This window comes from Engraulis encrasicolus, chromosome 14, assembly GCF_034702125.1.
Source record: "Engraulis encrasicolus isolate BLACKSEA-1 chromosome 14, IST_EnEncr_1.0, whole genome shotgun sequence".
In the NCBI taxonomy this organism is placed as follows: Eukaryota; Metazoa; Chordata; class Actinopteri; order Clupeiformes; family Engraulidae; genus Engraulis; species Engraulis encrasicolus.
In genome coordinates this window covers 28588631-28599320 of record NC_085870.1, presented here as the reverse complement: position 1 = coordinate 28599320, position 10690 = coordinate 28588631, and the positions used below count along the sequence as shown (strand labels likewise).

At 37.4% G+C, this 10690-nt stretch overlaps 1 long non-coding RNA gene across 1 annotated transcript; it reads left to right on the top strand.

Moving 5' to 3' along the window:
* The first annotated feature begins 1738 nt into the window (after window positions 1-1738).
* On the top strand, window positions 1739-4343 carry LOC134463231 (uncharacterized). The gene is made up of 2 exons (XR_010037684.1): window positions 1739-2772; window positions 3885-4343. It is a non-coding gene; the product is annotated as an uncharacterized LOC134463231 (long non-coding RNA).
* The last annotated feature ends 6347 nt before the right edge of the window (window positions 4344-10690 follow it).

Sequence of the window (10690 nt, the reverse complement as noted above, 5' to 3'; positions counted from 1 at the left end):
CTTGATTATGTTTTTTGTTTGTATAAAAAAAAAGACGGCATATTTTTTGTCTGTCCTCACTTAACATGTTTGAGCAGGCAATATTTGTGAGCATGGGGCTTAGTTAATGATCTTTTACTGCTGTCTGCAGTATAGCCGTTTTACAAAAGCACCTTTTTTTGCATTGGTACTGTAATTCTGCCAAATGCCTAAACAGTGACTCAGTCTCCAAGTGCAACTTGATATGTTAACAATACACCAGCCCTTTACAAAAAAATGGAATATCATGGAATAGTTTAAATTTCCATAATGTCATCAAAACAGCCATTTCAAGTATTTATTTGCTTGTTTCTACAATATAATTATAATTTGCAATCTATGGAAGTTTTATATTTTTGATAGAATTATGGAAATAAATAGAATCCTCCATGATATTCACATGGGAAAGCTGTTTTTATTAAATATTGTTCAAAAGTTGTCTAAATTGATACCACATTGATTGACACATGTGATTGCGCTTGTTTTGGGCAGTTACAGTATATGTTTTCTTTGGTGATGCAGTCAAATGTTTTTTATGCCCTTAGAGATACCTGTGCATTTTGACAAATAAAACTAACTTAAATGTAACCTTGTGTTGTAACATGACTCTGTTAAAAAAACTCAACATAAGTGGGTAACGCTTTATTTTACGGTACAGTATTTACTATGTACTTTCTGGGTAACAACTGGGTAACAGAGAGAAGTTACATGGTACCTAGAATGTAAAAAGGGGGTAATTATGATGTAAATACTATGTAATTACAGGGGAAAACCTCAAAACTTACCATGAAACTACACTGTGTATTTTCTGGGTAACAATTGGGTAACAGAGAGGAATTAGATGGTGTATAAAATTTAAAAGGGGGGTTACTACAAAGTAAATGCTATGTAATTAAGAAGAAAATATCTCATGAATTACTATGAAAGTACGGTGTATTTTCTGGGTAATTATTGTTTGATGGCAATTTAAAAAAGGATGAAAGTACTACCTATTTACCTGTTTGTTTTACAGCAATACCACATTTAATTACTAGGTTAATGTGCTGCTCTGGATGGTAATTACACAACTCCAAAGTCAGAACTTACAAGGGAATTGCCCCAGTATTTCATTGTAGTTACTGTGTTTATCACCATACATACCCATTTATTGCATGGGTAAATGTGGTACTTACCTGACAAAACAATTGCTGGTGTCACACATTGCCATTGGGCTTTATCTTCATTCTTGTAGACGTTGAGTCAAAAGTGTTTGGTAAGTACATGGTAGGTTTCTGCACTGTTACCAAGTAACTTACTTATTTAACAGGTAAAGAAGGGGAAACTGTACTGTAAAGTTAAGTGAATGCTCTTACCAAAGTATTACCAATTTCTTACCAAGTAGGCTAATTAAACTTATTTCATAAATCATGTAAGTACATGGTAAGCTTCTGCACTGTTACCGAGTTACAGATATTCAGCTACCAGGTAAAGAAGGGGAAACTGTACTGTAAAGTAAAGCGAATGCTCTTACCAAAGTATTACCAATTTCTTACCAAGAAAATAAACTTGTTATATATCATGTAAGTACATGGTAAGTATCTGCACTGTTACCAAGTAACAGATATTCAGTTACCAGGTAAAGAAGGGGAAACTGTACTGTAAAGTAAAGCGAACGCTCTTACCAAAGTATTACCAATTTCTTACCACACAATTAAACTTGTTTCATATCATATAGGCCTAAGTACATGGTAAGTATCAGCACTGTTACCAAATTACAGATATTCAGTTACCAGGTAAAGAAGGGGAAACTGTTCTCATAGGACTCTGTGTTAATTGCTAGCATGGAGGTAAAATTGCACTGATGTAGTCAGAGAACGGCAGGAAGTACAGGAGAAAGGTATAACCCAATAACTTAACTCAAGGGGAAATGTAATATGAGCTCATTTCCAAACATGGGACAGTATCACTTTAACATCCGAGTTGGCAGCAGATATAAAGACTCATCAGACCAGGCCTACATTTTTTACAATACAAGACTAGAGAAAGTATTGCCTGGACTGTTTCTGCTGCCAACTCGGATGGCTGCCTTGTTCCACACACACACAGGTGCATATATTTTATTATTATTATTATTATTTCATTCCAGAATTCCTGCTGCCCGTTCTTCATTTCCATTTTCATGAATATCACTTTCCAATTTCTAGGTATTATGACAGCACACATTGCAATTTTCATCAATGAAAAAATGAAAAGGGGGATTTTCTCCATGATCCTCAATTTTTAATTTAGAAACAGTCATTTTTAGCTGCAAAACTTACTATGTTCATGTAACCCAGTTGACAAATGCATATTAAAAACGTATTAGTTGATTAAATAGCATAAATAGTAAAATGGGATAATAAATAGTGATAATACTGATAAGGCAATTCATGAATGAAGGTTTGGTATCGTTAAAAACACGATTAACATAGCAGGACTTTTACTGTGACAGTTACGTTATGGGACTTTTATTTTGACATGCGTTTCCACGCATTCAGCTTTCCGTGGAGCCGTTCCAGTCAGTTGAGCTGAGAAGAGCTCGAAAGCTGAAGGAAAGACTTCGTTTCTTCTGCTCCACCTTGGAGCTAGATATTGATAGAAAATAAATTCTAAGTTAAAGATACCTACTTCTAAGTTTCATTTTGGACCACCGAGCGACCTGCTCTGTAAATCTTTTGTGTTTTGAAGAGCAAGAAGCTGCGCTTCGTCGTGTATTGTTTCTGTTGAATCGTCTCGGTAAGGCAACCACCTGTATTTTCCCTACGGATGTAACTTGAGTGTTATTGCTTATCACTGTGAAATACTTCGGTGAAACCTCAGAATTGTATTTTGTTTTGTTAATACTTGTTGTGTTTAGTGTGAAAAGGGTATATTTTGGTTGAATTGAGTATAAGTTTAAAGCTTGGAATGAGCGGCCTGTAATTCACATGCTTGTGATCACGCACCCAGCAAGTGCGAGGGGAGAGGTCTGAACAAGTCCTCCTGATCATTACTGTGCTCGGCAATATCTGTGTGTAATTCCCGCGGTTTCAGTACCGAGTGATGTTTTTCATAGTATTCATCCTGTTATTTGATAATGGTTATGTAACTGAATGGTATGCAATGCTTTTCAGTATAAGTGAAGTGTATGCGGTTTGCATATATTTTCCTTTGAGAAGATTGATATTAATGTTGTACAGGTGGAAAGAGTACCGAAAATTGTAGGCCTACTCAAATAAAAGTAGGCTATCTTTAGGCTACTTTGCCTAAATCCTGCTCGAGTAAAAGTAAAAGTAGGCCTACCTATCTAAAAATCTACTCAAGTAAAAGTAAAAAGTACTTCACTTAAAAATGCAATTTGAGTAAAAGTACTTAGTTACATTTAATTAGCTTTTCTAGACAATGTAATGTTTCTTTTTCTTGAATATCGTCCTCCATAACCTCTATCTCTTGCTTGGCACCAGCCATCATCCAATACATTGATCCAAGATAGTACAATAGTGAAAATGCTGTGTGCCATCCTGCATCATCTTTCATTTCCGGCAGATTGTGGCATTATTTTGCGTGGCATTTTGTCTATTTTTTTACTCAGTACTCAGGCCAGGTTCCAGTGTAATTGAGTTAACAACTTGGGTCAAAATGTACTCAAGTACTAGTAAAAGTATTAATTTTAAAAACTACTTAAAAAGTTCAAAGTACTCATAAATGCTACTCAAGTACAATACTTGAGTAAATGTAATTAGTTACTTTCCACCCCTGTGTAGGCCTACAACTACTTTAAGTTTAAACTGTTTGAACTGATATTTGATAAGAAATGTGAACATTGTCCTGTGTACATGTGTAGCTTAACTAAGGGTATGGTTACACAGGTGAAGTTTTTTGGACCTGGATTCCGCTGTGGATTGATGACTGCGTTTGATGGCGAGCCACCCACCCCATTGAGTCGGATCCTGTCCTGTGTCATTGTACATGGCGCATATGTGGTAGGGTTGTGACCTGCCTGTGTCACAACAACACTGACTGACTGACTTGAGTTGTTACTTTAACGGTTTACAAACTGAACTAAGGCCTTGAACTGAACGGAACTACTATAAAGGAACTACTTTTTCTTTTTTTTTCTTGAACAACTGAAAGGAACTCTTTTCTCTTTGAGGATTTAAAGGACTGATTTAAAGGACTGTTCCCAACTTTTGGAAAATAGACAATTACTCACTTTTGAAGGACAATTCATTTTATTTTATTTTAAAGGGTCAATTCTTTTCTTTTATTTTGGGAATATGTACATATTTTCTACCTTGCAATTCATAACTAAAGAAAGAAAAAAAGTATATTCTTGTGTGTTGTCTTTTAATTGCACTTATCTTTTTGCACTCTCCCAGAGCCTAGTGTCTTTATTCTCTAGCTATTGAACCTGGCCTATCATCGACGTGTACATACCTAGTAGTGGGTTACATTCATACTAGTATATATTAGTTTATTACCTAAACATAATAAAATTTGGCAATAAGCAGCACAGTTCCAATGAGCAGCATAGTTGCAATACTGTCGTTTGCCACAATATACAATAAAAAAAAAATGATTTCCACAATAATGCTTTGATTTGCTTTTGATGTATTTTTTTCCCTTCTTTACCTGGTAAATGAATATCTGTAACTCGGTAACAGTGCAGAAACCTACCATGTACTTACATGATATATGAAACACGTTTACTTTCTTGGTAAGAAATTGGTAATACTTTGGTAAGAGCGTTCACTTTACTTTACAGTACAGTTTCCCCTTCTTTACCTGGTAACTGAATATCTGTAACTCGGTAACAGTGCAGAAACTTACCATGTACTTACATGATACATGAAATAAGTTTAATTGCTTGGTAAGAAATTGGTAATACTTTGGTAAGAGCGTTCGCTTTACTTTACAGTACAGTTTCCCTTTCTTTACCTGGTAACTGAATATCTGTTACTTGGTAACAGTGCAGATACTTACCATGTACGTACATGATATATAACAAGTTTATTTTCTTGGTAAGAAATTGGTAATACTTTGGTAAGAGCGTTCGCTTTACTTTACAGTACAGTTTCCCCTTCTTTACCTAGTAACTGAATATCTGTAACTCGGTAACAGTGCAGAAACTTACCATGTACTTACATGATTTATGAAACAAGTTTAATTACTTGGTAAGAAATTGGTAATACTTTGGTAAGAGCGTTCACTTTACTTTACAGTACAGTTTCCTCTTCTTTACCTGGTAACTGAATATCTGTAACTCAGTAACAGTGCAGAAACTTACCATGTACTTACATGATACATGAAATAAGTATAATTGCTTGGTAAGAAATTGGTAATACTTTGGTAAGAGCGTTCGCTTTACTTTACAGTACAGTTTCCCCTTCTTTACCTGGTAACTGAATATCTGTTACTCGGTAACAGTGCAGAAACTTACCATGTACTTACATGATACATGAAATAAGTATAATTGCTTGGTAAGAAATTGGTAATACTTTGGTAAGAGCGTTCGCTTTACTTTACAGTACAGTTTCCCCTTCTTTACCTGGTAACTGAATATCTGTTACTTGGTAACAGTGCAGATACTTACCATAGCAAGTTTATTTTCTTGGTAAGAAATTGGTAATACTTTGGTAAGAGCGTTCGCTTTACTTTACAGTACAGTTTCCCCTTCTTTACCTAGTAACTGAATATCTGTAACTCGGTAACAGTGCAGAAACTTACCATGTACTTACATGATTTATGAAACAAGTTTAATTACTTGGTAAGAAATTGGTAATACTTTGGTAAGAGCATTCGCTTTACTTTACAGTACAGTTTCCCCTTTTTTACCTGGTAAATAAATATATGTTACTTGGTAACAGTGCAGAAACCTACCATGTACTTACCAAACACTTTTGACTCAACGGCTACAAGAATGAAGATAAAGCCCATGGCAATGTGTGACATCAGCAATTGTTTTGTCAGGTAAGTACCACATTTACCCATGCAATAAATGGGTATGTATGGTGATAAACACAGTAACTACAATGAAATACTGTTCCTTGTAAGTTCTGACTTTGGAGTTGTGTAATTACCATCCAGAGCAGCACATTAACCTAATTAAATGTGGCATTGCTGTAAAACAAACAGGTAAATAGGTAGTACTTTCATCCTTTTTTAAATTGCCATCAAACAATAATTACCCAGAAAATACACAGTGTAGTGTCATGGTAAGTTTTGAGGTTTTTCCCTCTAATTACATAGTATTTACATCGTAATTACCCCCCCTTTTTACATTCTAGGTACCATGTAACTTCTCTCTGTTACCCAGTTGTTACCCAGAAAGTACATAGTAAATACTGTACCGTAGAGAGAAGTTACATGGTACCTAGAATGGAAAAAAGGGGGTAATTACGATGTAAATACTATAGGGGAAAACACAAAGCTTACCAAGAAACTACACTGTGTATTTTCTGGATAACAATTGGGTAATTTCTCTCTGTTACCCAATTGTTACCCAGAAAATACACAGTGTAGGCCTAGTTTCACGGTAACTTTTGAGTTTTTTCCTCTGTAATTACACAGTATTTACATCGTATTTACCCCCTTTTTACATTCTAGGTACCATGTAATTTCCCTCTGTTACCCAGTTGTTACCCAGAAAGTACATAGTAAATACTGTACCGTAAAATAAAGCGTTACCCATAACTGTATTCAATACATCTAGATTAACATAGTTATGTGCATCCCGGTCGCCTTAACTTGGTTAAGAAAATCCAAATTAACCAAGTTAAGGCGACCGGGATGCACATAACTATGTTAATTTAGATGTATTGAATACAGTTGTATTGATTTTAATGAACAGAGTTACGTTAGTTTTACTACACAAGGATGCAAAGATGTTATTAAATAAGGCCACTTTGGATTTACTTAACATAGTTATGTGCATCCTGGTCGCCTTAACTATGTTAAGTAAATCCAAAGTGGCTTTATTTAATAACATCAATGCAACCTTGTGTAGTAAAGCTAACGTAACTCTGTTCATTAAAATCAACACAACTGTATTCATTACATCTAAATTAACATAGTTGTGTGCATCCCGGTCGCCTTAACTTGGTTAAGTAAATCCAACATAACTTTGTTAGCTAAATCCAAAGTGGCTTTATTTAATAACATCTATGCAACCATGTGCAGTAAAGCTAACATAACTCTGTTCACTAAAATCAACATAACCGTATTCGATACATCTAAATGAACATAGTTGTGTGCATCCCGGTCGCCTTAACTTTGTTAAGTAAATCCAAAATTTTTTTTTCTCAGTGTAGTTATTCAACATTAAACAACGTAATTGTAGGTTATTGCTGCTTAAATAAACAATTACAAAGTTATCACGAATTATAACATTGTCCTGACAAACTTTTGCCTTTGTCAAACGTTTGTGACATGTGACATTCATTTATTAATGAAGAGCAGCAGGAGTGTGACAGCTGAACTGTCATGCAGCAGCAGACAATGCATAATCTGTACATTTTGGCATTTATATTTAGGCCATCATGCGATGGAATTGGAGCTATTGCGCCCACAGCCAGAGGGTTAGCCTTCAGCAAGGCACCAAACTCGAACGTTCAGCTCAGTGCTGTGTGTGTGTGTGTGTGTGTGTGTGTGTGTGTGTGTGTGTGTGTGTGTGTGTGTGTGTGTGTGTGTGTGTGTGTGTGTGTGTGTGTGCGCGCGCATGCGTGCGTCGGTGTGTAGTAAATACAGGGGTAAAGGGAGACTGAGTCACCAGGGGGGCCGTATTGAGTCACCAGGGGGAGGGACTGAATGGAGTCAGATTCTTGTTTGTTTTTGGCTGGGCTCAAACTGCAGGTGAGTAGAGAGCAGAGGACAACCGTCATCATGGGTCTTCATCTGCAGACAAGAGATGTGTGTGTGTGTGTGTGTGTGTGTGTGTGTGTGTGTGTGTGTGTGTGTGTGTGTGTGTGTGTGTGTGTGTGTGTGTGTGTGTGTGTGTGTGTGTGTGTGTGTGCGTGTACTATATGTTCCTGATGTTCTTGTTAACAATGTTCTTAAATCCTTTTAGTATTGTCATATTGATGTTCTCTGTAGGCTTTGGCAATACTGACACACTATACAAACAGCCTTCCATCTGGAAGCACGCGATAAAGAGGCACCAGCCTGGTTGTCCCTGTTTCACTTGATAGAGGTACTACACATTGATGCCCCCAAAGTTAGACAGGCTTAGACTGCTATCTATGGTAAAATACGCCCATCCCATGATGCCTCAGTGATAATGGCCGCTGGATGATTGGTGTGTAAGGCTGTTAGTATCTGGAATGGGTGTAATCATGAGAAACATTGAGAAATGTTTATATATATAGGTGCAAAATGACTGCCCATTAGCAACAAGGTGATAGTCATCCATTTCGCCAAACTAAGTGGCAGTCCCGCATTTGTGCTGCTTGCACAAAAATAGAATTAAATATTCAGTGGTATTGGTTGGACCGTGATGCACTGAAGGTGAGCATGCGGGGACTGGCTGAAATTCTGACCCATTTTCTAGTTCTTTTCAACTATCAAATTGGACGAAAATCCAATCTTTTTTTTTTTTCAAATGAAATGGGCAGACAGAAATTTCAAGCGCCAGTTAAGTAGGCCATGCACTCTCAACGTGTTGACATTTCACAGACATTCAGCCTGAAATATGGCTTCAGAAAGCCTTAGCCATTATAAACACAATAAAATATTCATTAAAAAACCTCTTGTCGCACAGACAAGAAACACATATGGGGAGTCCTGGCTGGATGGAGTCTGAATTCTAAGAATTTTGAATTTTGTTTTATAGTTATGACTTGGCCGTTGAACACTGACCGTAAATAATAGTAGCACTTGGTGCCGGGACCCAGAGCTGTGGCTTAGAGTATATCCTGCATGAAGTGCTGCTCCTCAACACTAACTTCCCAGAAAGAAAAGTCAGTCTTCTCAGAAAGGCTCAGGGAATATAAAGATCAACACACTTAATGCAGCCATGAAATGCACATGACTTATGGGACATAGATGCAATAAAGTCTTTCTCATTTAAAGTGGTGAAAAGGAAAAGTCTGTGATGCAGAACATATTTCAGTGATGGAAAAGACGATCGAGCAGATCCTGCATGATGAAGAGAAGAGAAGAGAAGAGAAGAGAAGAGAAGAGGAGAGGAGAGGAGAGGAGAGGAGAGGAGAGGAGAGGAGAGAAGAATTAGAAGCTATATTAAAATCAGGCTAAAGCTAATTATAAACAGAACAGAGTCTAGAACATACATTGGGAGGAATACTCAAAGGGACAGGGAAACTTTAAGACTTCAGTGGAAAACTATCTGTTAACATACTGTCTCGCAGTCCTTGGCACACAGCGGCTGTTATAATCAACATCAATTTAAATAAAGATTTGCATGCCAGTATAAAAAGCAGCATATTCAAGAAACTTCAAGCTGACGTAGGCTAATCTAAAATTCAGTCTTGTAACAGCATGAAGCATAATTATTATTATTCTGATGCCTCAGCAGCCCTCTTAAAAGTCCACCATCTTGAAAGTATTGGCCTTCAATATGTAGGCCTAGATCATTTACTTGTTGTTGAGTGTTACGCACAAGATTTGGTGCAAATCTGTCCACCAGTGACGGAGCACAGACTGCATAGAGTTACCCACTCAGAGACCCCAGACAGCTGGAGAACAGTGCCTCCGCTACGGCCCAGAACCTTTGGCCATCAGAGGCATAATTACAGAGGGTTTTTTGGAGTGAGGTTTCCTCACACTTAGTTGTTTTTTTTTATTATTTCATGTCTGGATTACTTTTTGAGTCAGATGAAGACTGTTGAAGTCAAAACACAATCCAGACATGAAATAATATAAAAAAAACAACCAGGATTTTAAGTGTGCACTCCTCCCTCCGAAAACAACAGTCGGCCTTTGTTCTGAACCTTTTCCTGGGGTGTGCACAATCTTCACCTTCAACATAATTACGGACGGGAGCTCCGACCTCACGCCTCACAGAGACAGATCCGTCTCCCCCAATAGGTCATGTATCATTCCCACGTGGGCACACCTTCGATCGGCCGGCGAGATGAAAAGAGATGCACTACTGGAGCCTAATGTCTTTATTTCATCACTGACAGACTTGCAGTCTCTATCCCAGCAGTCTTTGCGATGACCTAAATTCAGGCTGTCTCTGGACCGCGTCACGACTCACGTATGTGCGTCTGTGTGTGACTGAGGTCATATTATTTCAGTGTGTTATTTGGGGAAGATTATCATTCAACCAAGTCAGCTTAGTCCAGTGGTTCCCAAACTGGGGGTCGGGAGGACCCCTAGAGGGGTTGCAGAGGTACTGAAGAGGGGTGAGGAGAAAAGGGACATTGCATAAAAACAGGAAATCCACAGGTTAACAGCTAACATAATTTCATAAATTGGTATGGTTAGTAATAGCATTCACTTGTATGGTACAATATGCACAATGCACAATATTCTGCTTGTATGTGAGAGACTAGCCTTGGAAGATTACATGTTAAAAATAACATGTCTTTATCAGTTAAAGGTTCATTGAATACTGGTGTAAAACTAATTGGTTTTAGTGAGTTGTACAAGGTTACAAGACACACACACTGCCCATTTATTTTCTGCATTTCTCATGCATGCACCTGGCTTGGCTTGC